The sequence below is a fragment of the Thunnus albacares genome, chromosome 11, assembly GCF_914725855.1.
Source record: "Thunnus albacares chromosome 11, fThuAlb1.1, whole genome shotgun sequence".
NCBI lineage: Eukaryota > Metazoa > Chordata > Actinopteri > Scombriformes > Scombridae > Thunnus > Thunnus albacares.
In genome coordinates, this window is record NC_058116.1 from 30,481,106 (window position 1) to 30,493,152 (window position 12,047).

A 12,047-nucleotide genomic window follows, 5' to 3' on the forward strand; every position below is an offset into this window, starting at 1 on the left:
TGCATTCTGGACCAGCTGGAGAGTCTTTAGAGACTTAAGGAATTGCAATAATCCAGCCTAGAAGTAACAAATGTGTGGACTAACCTACAGACAGATAGACTCACAAACCCAATGCTAGATATATTTTTCGGACTCAGTTCTTGCACTCTAAGCTTCCTGATTTCCCTCTTTAATGTTTTCAAGAGTATTTCTGGCGGTGACAATTACACGCTCCACTTACTCCTCTATCTGACAGTGTTCACATAGTCCTGGGGGATGTTTGCCTATTAAGTGCAGTGTTTTATTAAGTCTGGTGTGTCCTACCTTCAGCCTCGTTAAGATTCTCCTCAGTGCCCGCTTTTCTCTGTATTAAAGATGTTGTTCTGTGTTTTCTGTATCTCAATTGTGCTGACACTATTTACTGATGCTTCTTTTAATTATTCCTTAATTTACTGAGAAATGTCTAATGCAAAATGGTGCATTACACCATCTCCTTAACTTCTCCTGTACTATTACTTAAAATTAGGTTAAACTTAATGTTAGATCCGTAGATATCCTCAAAAAGACACATCTTTTAAATTGTCATTGACTTCGTATTTCTAGCAGCATTTCTTCCATCTCAACTTGCAAAGCTGCAGTTAATCTAACGGCACCGGAGAATAAATACAAAGCCTGTAACTGAAGATCGACATGTTTAGTAACACTCTGATGTAAATAGTCCTCAATGCTTTTTTTAGTCCCATTCACATCTGAACATCTCATTTATATGACTGATTTTTACATTTATCAATGAATCTCCAACAAAAACCTAAAAAAATAAAGCACATCACTCTGTCTTATATAAATAACTGCTTCTTGTTTGGTTAACTGAACATCTGAAAAGTCACTTCTACATTATCCCAATATCCTCTTCATCCTTTTTCTCTTCATCCCGCCTTCTGTGTCACAACTGTATAACTGGATATTAGATTTTTTTTTGTACTTTCAGGGTTAAAGTGGGATCAGATATGTCCAGTCAATTTAAAATAGAAAATGGAATTCCTCAAGGAAGTGTAATTAGCTTTGTCCTTTTCTATATCATGATAAATGATATATTTAGGGATATAAACTGAGTTATAAGTGCTTCATTATATGTAGATGATGAGCAATTTGGAAAAGAAGGAGAAATGTTCTTCAGAGTGTTTTACAGATAGTTGAAAGTTGGTCATATGACTGTAGTTTCAAGGTTTCAGCTGCTAAATTATGTTTTATATTGTTTATATGAAAGAAAGCACCAATTAACATCAACTTATTACTATACAGAGAACCTTTAGAGAGAGAGGCAGAACTCAGATATTATTATTATTATTATATTTAGGGTTATGGTTTGATGAAAAGAACACACAGAAACAAAATGTAAGAAAGCAATAAACCTCATGAGGAATGTATGTGGTTACGACTGTTAAATCACTGTTAGATATATATCAGGTCAATCAGCGTCCAGATGATCTACTGCCATGACGCTACACCCTCCGATACAGCAGGTGGCGGTGTGCACCTTTAAAGTTGGTTTGCAATCCGCCAGTACAAGAAGAAGAAGAAGAAGAAGAAGAAGAAGAAGAAGACGAAGAAGAAAAAGACAAAGAAGAAGACGGCACCCACAGACACAAACAACAGACAAACAACAGACTTGCAGCGAACAAACAGCCGCTGAAAAACACTAAATCTGCGTCACAGATCCACAAACTGACAGAAATGGTTTGACTGATCATCAACGGTGAGTCCTTTCATACAGAAACTCTATAAGCTTTAATTACTAACGTTAATCATTAACTCAGCTGATCTGTTGACCTGCCTCGAGCCTTAAAAACACATAAAAAAAATCTTATTCTTTAACTTTGTTAAGTATTAAAATTGGCTTTACAGAAGCAAAGTGAGTTATCGGTGTGTTCGCTCATATATCAAATTAAATTATTTAATTATTCAAACCTTATCATTTCCAGAATACCATAACTTTACATTGGAAAAAAAAAAACATTAAATAATGTTAAAAAAAAACACTGTTACACATGCGGATTGAATGTTTTATTTATATTGAAGGTTCTTAATTAGTGTTTTGCTACAAACACTGAACACATCTGGTCCTCGTGCATAAATGGATGTAAATATAAATATATCCACATTAAATAATAAACCGTCCAAAACACAAACCATTCTGAACAAATCACTCAAAGCGTAACACGGTGCGCAATATAACAAATAAAAAATAAATTACAACGTTTAAAACAGCAGCATCCGACACTGTAAACTTTCTCTTTAGGTGAGATTTGCTTTAAGAAACACTAAGCGCCTCAGCTCAGAGGGGCTGATCCGTCTCTGTTATTATCGTCCTGTTTTTGGAGGAGATTCTCTCTGAAGGGACTGAAGTCGCTGTGATGCATCATCTTCTTGCCGCCACCTGGACAAGTCATAGATAGACTGAGCCTGCAGATTCCCATCAGCTCAGGATCTTACTTCAGCATCTATTTAAGGATTCCTTCTTCTAGTGTTGCTCTTTCATCAAAGAGCCTCTGAACAGCAGACGTTTGTGGCTCCACTTCTAGTCCCTCTGCTCCCTCTGGGCCTCCTGCTGGGCCTCCTGCTGGGCCTCCTGCTGCTGGAGCTGCGTCTTGTCATTAAAGGCCAGTTTTTTTTTTCAAACTCAGGTCCAGTACGGTGGTTTCTGAGAGAGCAGTATCCATTCTGTAGAACTTTGTCACTCTGTCACTGTTCCTGCTGTTGTTCTCTGCAGACTCCTGCACACGAGGAACAGTTTGGAGGCTGTCATGTAGCTGAAAAAAGAGAAAACAGTAGCTCAGAAAATTATGCTTTGTTGTTCAGTTTATTCTTGTCTATTATTACTGGCATTCACCTCTAACACGCAATGACATAATAATAAATCTCTGCACTGAACTCTACAGTGAACAATGGATGTCTCTCATGCTATCTCAGATAAGATAAGACTTCATTGTCCTTGAGGGGAAATTTGACTGCATACGGCTGCGATCTACTTCCTTGTCGTCTCAGAGCATCAACAAGTACATTGCTGATGGCCGGAGTAGATATGATTGTATCCTCTGACTGTAGAACCTGTTTCAGCAGATAAAATGTTGAATTCCACCTCGTAACACGTTTTAGTTTGGGCCTCAGCTCAGACGTCGAGAACATTTCAGCTTCACCACCGTCAGAACTTCGCAGTCGTTCCTCTGCCAACTTCTCTGACGTTTGTCTGCCACCAAACTCAAAAACAGTCCAGCTGACAGGACAGCATTTTATCATTTCCAATGAAGTGATTTGTAACAGACATGGAGGAAGTGGTGGCTCCTTCTTGGAAGAACAAACATTGGGTTGAGAGTTTGAGTGTAGCTTTTAAATCCCTTGTAATCATTTTAGCTAATTCCTCATCCACTGTGATCTGTCTTGCCGGGGTCATGAACTTTGGCTTAAATTGGCTTCCAGAGCCTCTGGGTTGTAACACGTCATGGTGGATGTAAACGCTGCAGCAGCAACGGTCCCAGCAGCTTTTCTAACCTGCTGGATATGATTCTACATTCTGCCTTCGTGTTGTCTGTTATTAAAATGCTTTTATTAAATTAGATTTAAACTAAATTAAAATGTTTTCTGTTGTTCACACACACTCCTCTCTGTCCTCTGTAGACAATCAGCTGTTGTTCTTCAGGTCATTTATGGACATTTTGTTCAAATTAAATCAAAACTACAATCTTTCTAACCAGCTAAGCTGAACCAAGAGTCTAAACCTGAGCATGAAAAGTCTAACAACGCTGTCGTTTCTACTATTTTTGTGAAAAAAACAACAACTCGGTACATTGTCTGTGAACATTTGACTCCTACATTCAGTATCAATATTTTTGGAACTTGCCAAATACGTTAATTAACAACATTTTCTCATTATGTTAAGAGAAAACATGATTCAGCAGCATTCTGTTTTTAGTAAAACATGTGTGCTGTTGCAGTTAGGCTGAAGCCGTTCACCCTGCTGAGCAGAGATGCTTGATTTAAATGTGTTGTGTTCAAGTGCTTCATCTCATTTATCTGAACTAAACTTTTGAGTGTTTATTGTCGCCTCTTCATCCTGGAACACTTCTCTCCTCCTCTCTGCTGCACCTGAAGGGAGAAAAAAAACAAACCTCATCCATCGTTTCAGAGCAACACACACTGCGTCGCTTCGTGACGCATCGTTGGACACGTGTCGGTTTACGGTCGTATCACACGCCAGACGCAGAACACGGACAGAAGGAGTCAGAGAACAGGAGGAGGGATGTGTGGGAGTAAATGTGATAAAGCTGCTTCTCTGGAGAGAAGACAGGTGTGGACATACTGATGGATTGGTCCGGCTGTTCGGGGACTCTTTGGTGCTTTGGAGTTGCTTAAAATCCATCTGTTGTCATAGCAAGAAGTCCTTTAACTCGAACCTGCTAAACTGCCATTTATTGACAGTAAACTGGATCCTGATGAACAACAAACATGAACTGACTTCCAGATACAAGCGATGAAAGAATGTTGATATAATTTTGATTATAGATGAGAACATGCAGGTTATTGATAAATCATTATGATATATTGGTGTAATTATCACAATTAACATGATAAAATATACAACTCAATAAAAGAACCAGTCAAAATTTAGTTTGAGATACTAAAAAGACAAAAACTAAAAGATTCTGACTGTTAAAAGACCAACGGAGCCAGAATATGTAGCATTCATATAAATATTATCACCATAGTCCAGTACAGATAAACATGTGCTATATATATATATATATATATATATATATATATATATATATATATATATATATGTTTGATGCTGAGCAGAGCTTCCTCTCACAGTCTCCTGCGGTTGTTGTTTCCAGCCTGCAGGTACGTGGTGCGGAGGATCCGGGCTTCGGCGGAAAGCGAAGGGCAGCCGAAGACGATCACAGCATCATGTAACCAGGTGAAAGGTGAGTTTGGTACAAACGATGGAAGAGCTGAAATCAATGAGTCTCCCTGCTGAATTCATTAACAACATGAACCAGTTACTCAAAACAACTGGAAACTATCATCTTAAAGCTCCACGAGATCAGTTATAGCAAAAACACTTTCACCTTTAAAATACAACTATTGATGTGATTCAGGCAGCTCTGAACGATGAATCCAGTGTCAAAATATCTTTCAATCAACTAATCGATTAATCATTTCAGTCATTTCTCAAGCAAACCGTGTTCTTGTTCAGCTTCTCAAATGTGCCGATGTTCTGCTTGTTTTAGACAAAACAAGCAGACTGAAGGCTTCATAAAATAATGAATCTATATTAATATTAATCAATAATGGAAATAATTGTTAGTTGCTGCTCTAAATCTTACCAATAATGTCGTTCAGGTGTCACTGAATGTATCTGGGATTTTGCAGAAACATAAGTAGTCAGTGATGTTGGATTCTTTACAAAGGAGACAGAAGCTAATACAATATTATTATTATTATTATTATTATTATTATTATTATTATTATTATTATTATTATTATTATTATTATTGTTAAGTCATTTAATTCTTCCAACTCATCTGACAGGTCAGCTGTTGCAGATTCCTGGTTTATACAGTGAAATAGTTTGTAATAAAGCAGCTTTGTCAGTTTTGCTGCACATCACTGTGTTCATGGAAACCTTTGTTCCAGTAGTTGTGTCCTGATTGGACAGACGGTTTATCATGACACACTGACAGGAAGTTCAGTGTTATTATTGTGTTTTTGAAGGTCAGGTTTTAGTTCAGCTGGGTCTCTGTATATGCGGGTCCATTTTAAAGGGTCAGTTCACATCTTTACCTCTCGTCGTTTCTCTCCAGTCAGATAGTTTTAGTTTTATTTGTTCAGATTTAGAGGTTTCTATCTCTGAGTGTTGCCTGCATCTCAATAATGTGGCTACTTAAAAAATGTTAGTTTGGTTGATTTTTGACAACAAATGACACATGTCTAAATCCCAAAAAAAAAACAGTGATGACATTAACCGACATTATTTCTCCATCTGAAAAACACTATAAATGACGTAACGTTTGATTACATCCTCAGTTCTTTATCTTTGCACATGTTTGATTTCCATCATAAAGAAAAACATAAAGCTCTGGACGACCTGAGCTCAACATCATTTCAAACACTTCTGCCTCCTACATTAACAACTGAAACCTGCAGCTCTGTGGAAAATGTCTTTATATGTGTCGTTGAACCTGTTCAGGTTTGTTTGCTTTCTTTCTTTAAAGCATGTTTCAGCCCAGCAGCTGTCAGCCTGTGTGATTTATTCTCTGTCAGGTTGGTCAGCATCAACATTACACAGTACTGTTGATTCAGGGCGGCTGCACACTGCTGATAACTGGTTTCATTTCACCATGAAATAGTTCACCTTCGTGTGTGTGTGTAGGATGTTTATGCTAAACACTCCTCACACTGAGCTTTAACCTCTGACCGCAGAATAACGAGGAGGCAGCACGGACCGGCTCGCACTTTCTGAACATGCTGGTGTTGAGGGCGCGGAGAGTTTGGAGGGTGGTGTGTTTTCTTTTTAGCTCTTTCAAAACCAAATATACAAGAGCAGATATGTAAGGAAAGGATTAAACAGTGTGTTTGTCTTAAATCATTCTGCTGATTCAAATAGTTTCATTCAGTCCAGATCAAACATTTGTTCACTTGATTCAAACCACACAAATAACTGCATCACTGTTACTGATTCAAGTCGTCCACAAAGAGCTTCACAGCTCAGTCTCGTCTTCTCACATCATGTGAGTGTTTCTGTGGTTTTCACAGCCTTTTAACTCACTTTTAACAAGGAGGCAACATCCTGTGAATCACAGCTGAGCTGACAGCAGCCAACAGCTACTGATTCAGTGTTCAATCTGCCAACTATCTGCTCCTGTTGTCACTAAGAGCGGCAGTAAAGTGGTCAATTTAGTGCTGGGTCTGGTGTTTTTATGGGATTTGTTCCCTCGGAGGAAAACTTTTCTGTTCATTATTTTGTAAACGAATTAAAACATCAGGACGTAACCGAGCATCAAATCAAACCAAATGATCCGTGTTTCTCTCCATCATCTCCCTGCAGGACAAGGAGACGACAGGATGAGCGCCGAGCCAGCCTTGATCCCCCAACCGACGGAGGCTGTCGACGTGCGGCGGAAGGAACAGTGCGGATCCTGAAAGTAAACCGAGAGCTGGAGGGAAGAGTGGAGGGTTCATAATGAGGAGACAAATACACAAACACACACACACACAGACACACACACACAGAAACAAACACACACTCAAAATCTGTCTCGGAAGGTCAGTTTTTTACTAAAGTCAAGTCGATATCACATCATGTCGACTGTTGTGGCTCTAAAAGGTCGTTTTAACAAATGTAAAGGAAACATCAGCAACTGTTTATTAAACATCATCTTTTCCATTAGATATATATATATACATACTGTCGGCACTGACATGTAAATTTCCCTCCAAAATGCAACATAAATCGCACATAAACACGACCTTCACATAACCTCCGCCTGCTTCCAGCTCTCGGTTTGCTTTCTCGCTCGTCCTCCGTGCAGTGAAGTGAGCGAGCGGTCCGAGTCTGCAGAGAGAATGAAAGTCTGATCACCAAATCCTCAACCGAGGAACTGATCAGTCTGGATCAATATTTAAGACTCTGCTGATGAAGCCGCTCCAAGTCATATATATAATATAAATATTAATTAATTCATGTGTTCATAGACTTGTTCTTATTCTCTGTCACTGGAATCATTTTCATTAAACAAGAACACATTTCTTCTGTTCTCTGTGTGGGTTTTTCTATTTGTAGTAGTTGAGATTTATTTTATTTTATTTTATTTGACAGGGACAACGCTCGTTAATCAACAGGAAGAAGAACAGTAAATGAGCAAGAGTTAGCTTAGAAGGCTAATTTTCATGTGTTGTCCTCGGCCAGATGTTGAAGAGGAAACACAACCTAAAATTAGAATAAAATCACATCTTGTAGAAGTCATAGTACATAACATAATTATTATACATCCACCAATCAAAACAATGTTATACACAACACAATATAATTAACAACAGATACTAGTTAAAGCTCTAGAATGTTTTCTGTACCAGTATGAATAATACATATAATATATAAAAACAGAAAATACACACAGTGAAGTTAAAAATTAGAATAAATGTAGTTCAATAAAGAAATGGATCAAGTTCAGCTACAAGCTACTTTCCACTCGTTCTCTGTTCCCTTTATAAAACACATTTGATGTGTCTTTAAACTGGGGAAATAGTGAAGAAACCAGCACACAGCCTCTTCAGAAGGCTACAACCAAGTTCACTAATTTCCATAATAAATAAACTCAGTCTCAGGAGCGCAAGTTTCCACAACTAAGTTGTTATTCTACGTTTTTCTAAATTATATAAATTATATTTTTAACCAGTTTACAACATGGACTGCAACGTGAAATAAATGAAATGAAATATACAGTATTTTACCTTTTTAGCTTTATGTTTTAACTGACTTCTTACAGCGATAAAATAAACATTTTTAAACACTTAACAGAAAGTTCTTAAGCGACCAGCTTAAATACAAACAAACAAAAAACGCTGTATCGACATGTTAGCAGCGGCTAGTTTAGGCTACACGGAGACTGTTAGCCAGAAACTCTTATACAACATTAAAATTAATCTGTTTCTCTCACCATGAACGACAATGACATATTAAAAATCAATAACATATGTTGACAAGTTTATTTATGTGTTGTGAAAATAGAATAGAGGGAACACATTAGCATATCTGTGAAAGGAATGAAATGCTGTTTTCTGAAAAGTTATTTTAACGTGTCACACTCAGCAGGACACTACAGTGAGCAGTAAGATGAGATTTTTGGATCTATAAATTGTGATGCATTCAAACTTGTTTAGCAGAAAAGAATGTACATGTCATGGATAATACTTTTTTTCTTCCATTGTGAATTTTAAAGGGAACTAAATAGACTGAGTTTACATGGACTTCAATATCCTGGTTATGATCAGTTCATGAGTGGAGAGGCTCAGACATGTCTAATAACAGCAGGACAGAGAGGAGCGAACACTGTAAAAAGTCTTTTAGAAGTTTTAGAAGAAAGTATGGAGGAGTTTTATGGATATGGATGCTTGTTATTTTTATCTGTGCTCACAATAATCTCTCTTTAATGTTCTTGAAATCATGAAGGTTTCAATTTCTTCAAGCAAGTGTTCCAGTGGATGGAAAGTGAACTAAAGAAACAGGCTCAATTTTTTCATAAATACTATAACAATTATACACTGAGTTACAGAGGCCAGACAGGAAGTGACATTCATGTTATGGTAGATGTACGGTAGCTAAGAATTTAAATATGTCCTCCACCGCCAAGCTAATTTATTCCAACTAAGAAATAACACTTTAGTCAAACTCTAAATACAAGACTACACTGTAATCTGATGTTCTTGATTAGTCTTGATTGGTCTAACTTGATAACAGGTCTTTAATCTTGGCACATGTAGTGTGTGCTGCATGAATGCACACCAGCATCTGGACTAAATGGATTTGATGGAGAAATGGCAAAACCACACTCTGGTTGTGACGCATTTCACTTGTGTGCTACCAAGTCGGGAGAGAATTAGCTGAATGTGTGATCTATTTCCCTCCTGCAATTGTTTGAATCTTTTAGCGTATGGAAAGTGTGTCCTTTATGAACGATTTATTACTGTAACGGACAGGAAATTAGATTTAGACTCACAAACAGAGCAGCTGGATTAAAAGCAAAGTCAGTGAGAAGTCAGAGGTCAGTGACAGGCTGAAAACAGACAACCGAGTCCAAAGGAGCTTAAACTGACAGGCAAAGATCAAAAGGTGAGCTTAACAAACCAGGCGTGAAGAATTCACACTATGGCTGGAGACACAATAGATGATCTGACGAGGAACTGAGGGAAAGAGGAAAGTATACATAAATATATACATAAATATGCTGGGAAGCCAAGCAGCAGCTCCCACGGCTTGAGGATGAAGTATCTTAAAGTGCCACAGACGGCCGCTAGCTGCTCCAACTGACTCCCATTCAAAAAGACTCAACTTCCCTCTAGAAATACTGAGTCAATCATTGTTTTCAACGAGTCATTCTGGTCTCAGTCTCTAAATTCAGACCCTCTAATAAATGTGCTGGTGGTTATTTTGGAAATTATTGTTCCATTAATAAGATTTGAAGACTTACAGTAGCTTTGATGTCTGCTGTGTGGATGATTGACAGCTGTGATTGACAGTTGGCTCCGGGACTCACACTGAGTCATAATGTCACAATATTTCACTAAGTTTAATGTTACTTGATTATGATACCTGCTCTGTTTGGACAATTTAGCTAAAGTAGCTAACGTTAGCCCAAGTGTGCAGCACTCTGTGTTCCCAGTAAGCTAGCGTTAGCTTCAGTCTGAGGTAGTGGGGTGTGTTTCCAGAGTGTGAAAGGCAACACCCTGCACTCCTTATCTGGAAGCTCCTGGCTCCAAACGGAAAAAATGGCGTCAACCATAAGCAACAATTCTGGGCTTCAAACCGGCTCCAATGCAAACCACAACTCGCTACCTCCAGCTTTATATACAGGCTATGTAGAAAGCTGATTAAGTCAAGTCAATAATAATAAGAATCAATAATGGTCAATTCATACAGCCCAATTTCTGATCCTTCCCATCAACGTGAATGATGGCGAGTACCTCAGACAGCTCCCGCATCCCTGTGTCAGCACCTTGGACAGCAGCCATGACAGCAGAATGTGATGCAGGAATAAACATAATATTATAAACATAACAAACATAATAATAGAAGTTTTTCAGGTTCAGTTTCCTTGTCATGATCTAGAAGCTTCCAGACAGACAAAGTCACATTACCCTGAGTCCCCGTCCAAACAATAAAAAGACTTTACGAAAGGACAAAATGGGTCTCTACCAATATGCTCTCCAGGATGTTAGTTGGACCAGACATATTATTTCCTGCCTCTGGTCAAATATCTTTTGCTTTCCAGTTTTTCAGCATAAATTCTATGTAATTATGTCTTTGAAGTAATTATCATCATTATAGGCTTGTTATATAGACTGAGTATAAAAGCAACAACTTACTTAATAAATAGAAGAGAGAAGGAAGCAGGACATGGTGGATTTACATCACACTGCAGACAAAGAAAGTTATTATCTTGAACAAAGTGGACTCATTTGTAGTCAGTCTTGAAAACAAGTGAAAGCCACATGCTGGAGTTACGACTAACACACATCTCTACATGACAGAAAGTGTAAAACAATGTAATATCTGTGCTGGAGCGGTTTAATTTGTTTGAAATGACCCCTACTGTTGTTACGCCTGTCAAACTTTCTGCTCTCGCTCAACATAACACTCAAACTCCCTCTTGAAATATCAAGTGCTTGATCTCAAACAGAAGTAGAAAAAAGCAGCTTCTCATCTCTATCCAGGCTGATTTTACCTGCTGAAATGACAACTGACAGCTTTTCTTGGTTCTGTCTATCGTTAGCTTGGTGTAAAATGTCATTTTTTATGTTTTAAGATGACTCATTTTACGATGAGAAGCCTGTAAAAGGTATCTTGAATATGCATTTGATGGCTATTTGTATGATAACATGCTAACAGACTGAAGCTAAAGCTGCATGTTCCAAGCACTGTGATAATAATAAAATGTTTAAAAAGCTTTGTCCTCGTGTCTTTGTGATGGGTTGTATAAGAAGTAACCCTCTCCATTTTTCATTAAACTCCAATAGTTGAATTCTCACAACCTGTGTGAGTCTTTTCATGTCAATGTGCAGCTGCTGCCTTACAGTAAGTCCTCCTGATTGCACAACACGTCTTGGGTATTTCATAACCCTGTATCACTTTCAGCACTACTCATACAGCATCCAATATTCCTGTTTTCTGACACTCCCAGAGGACATGATCCAGTCTGCAGGATGTCTGTGGTGTACATGAAAATCTGGTTTTAGTTTTAGGAGAAAAATAGAAAAGTCTAATGATGTTTTCCCCGCAGCCTGAAGCTGGT

General features: G+C 38.1%; 1 long non-coding RNA gene across 1 annotated transcript; it reads left to right on the forward strand.

Moving 5' to 3' along the window:
- The first annotated feature begins 1,580 nt into the window (after positions 1-1,580).
- Positions 1,581-7,785, forward strand: LOC122992113. The gene is made up of 3 exons (XR_006405987.1): positions 1,581-1,735; positions 4,872-4,961; positions 7,085-7,785. It is a non-coding gene; the product is annotated as an uncharacterized LOC122992113 (long non-coding RNA).
- Positions 7,786-12,047: the final 4,262 nt, after the last annotated feature.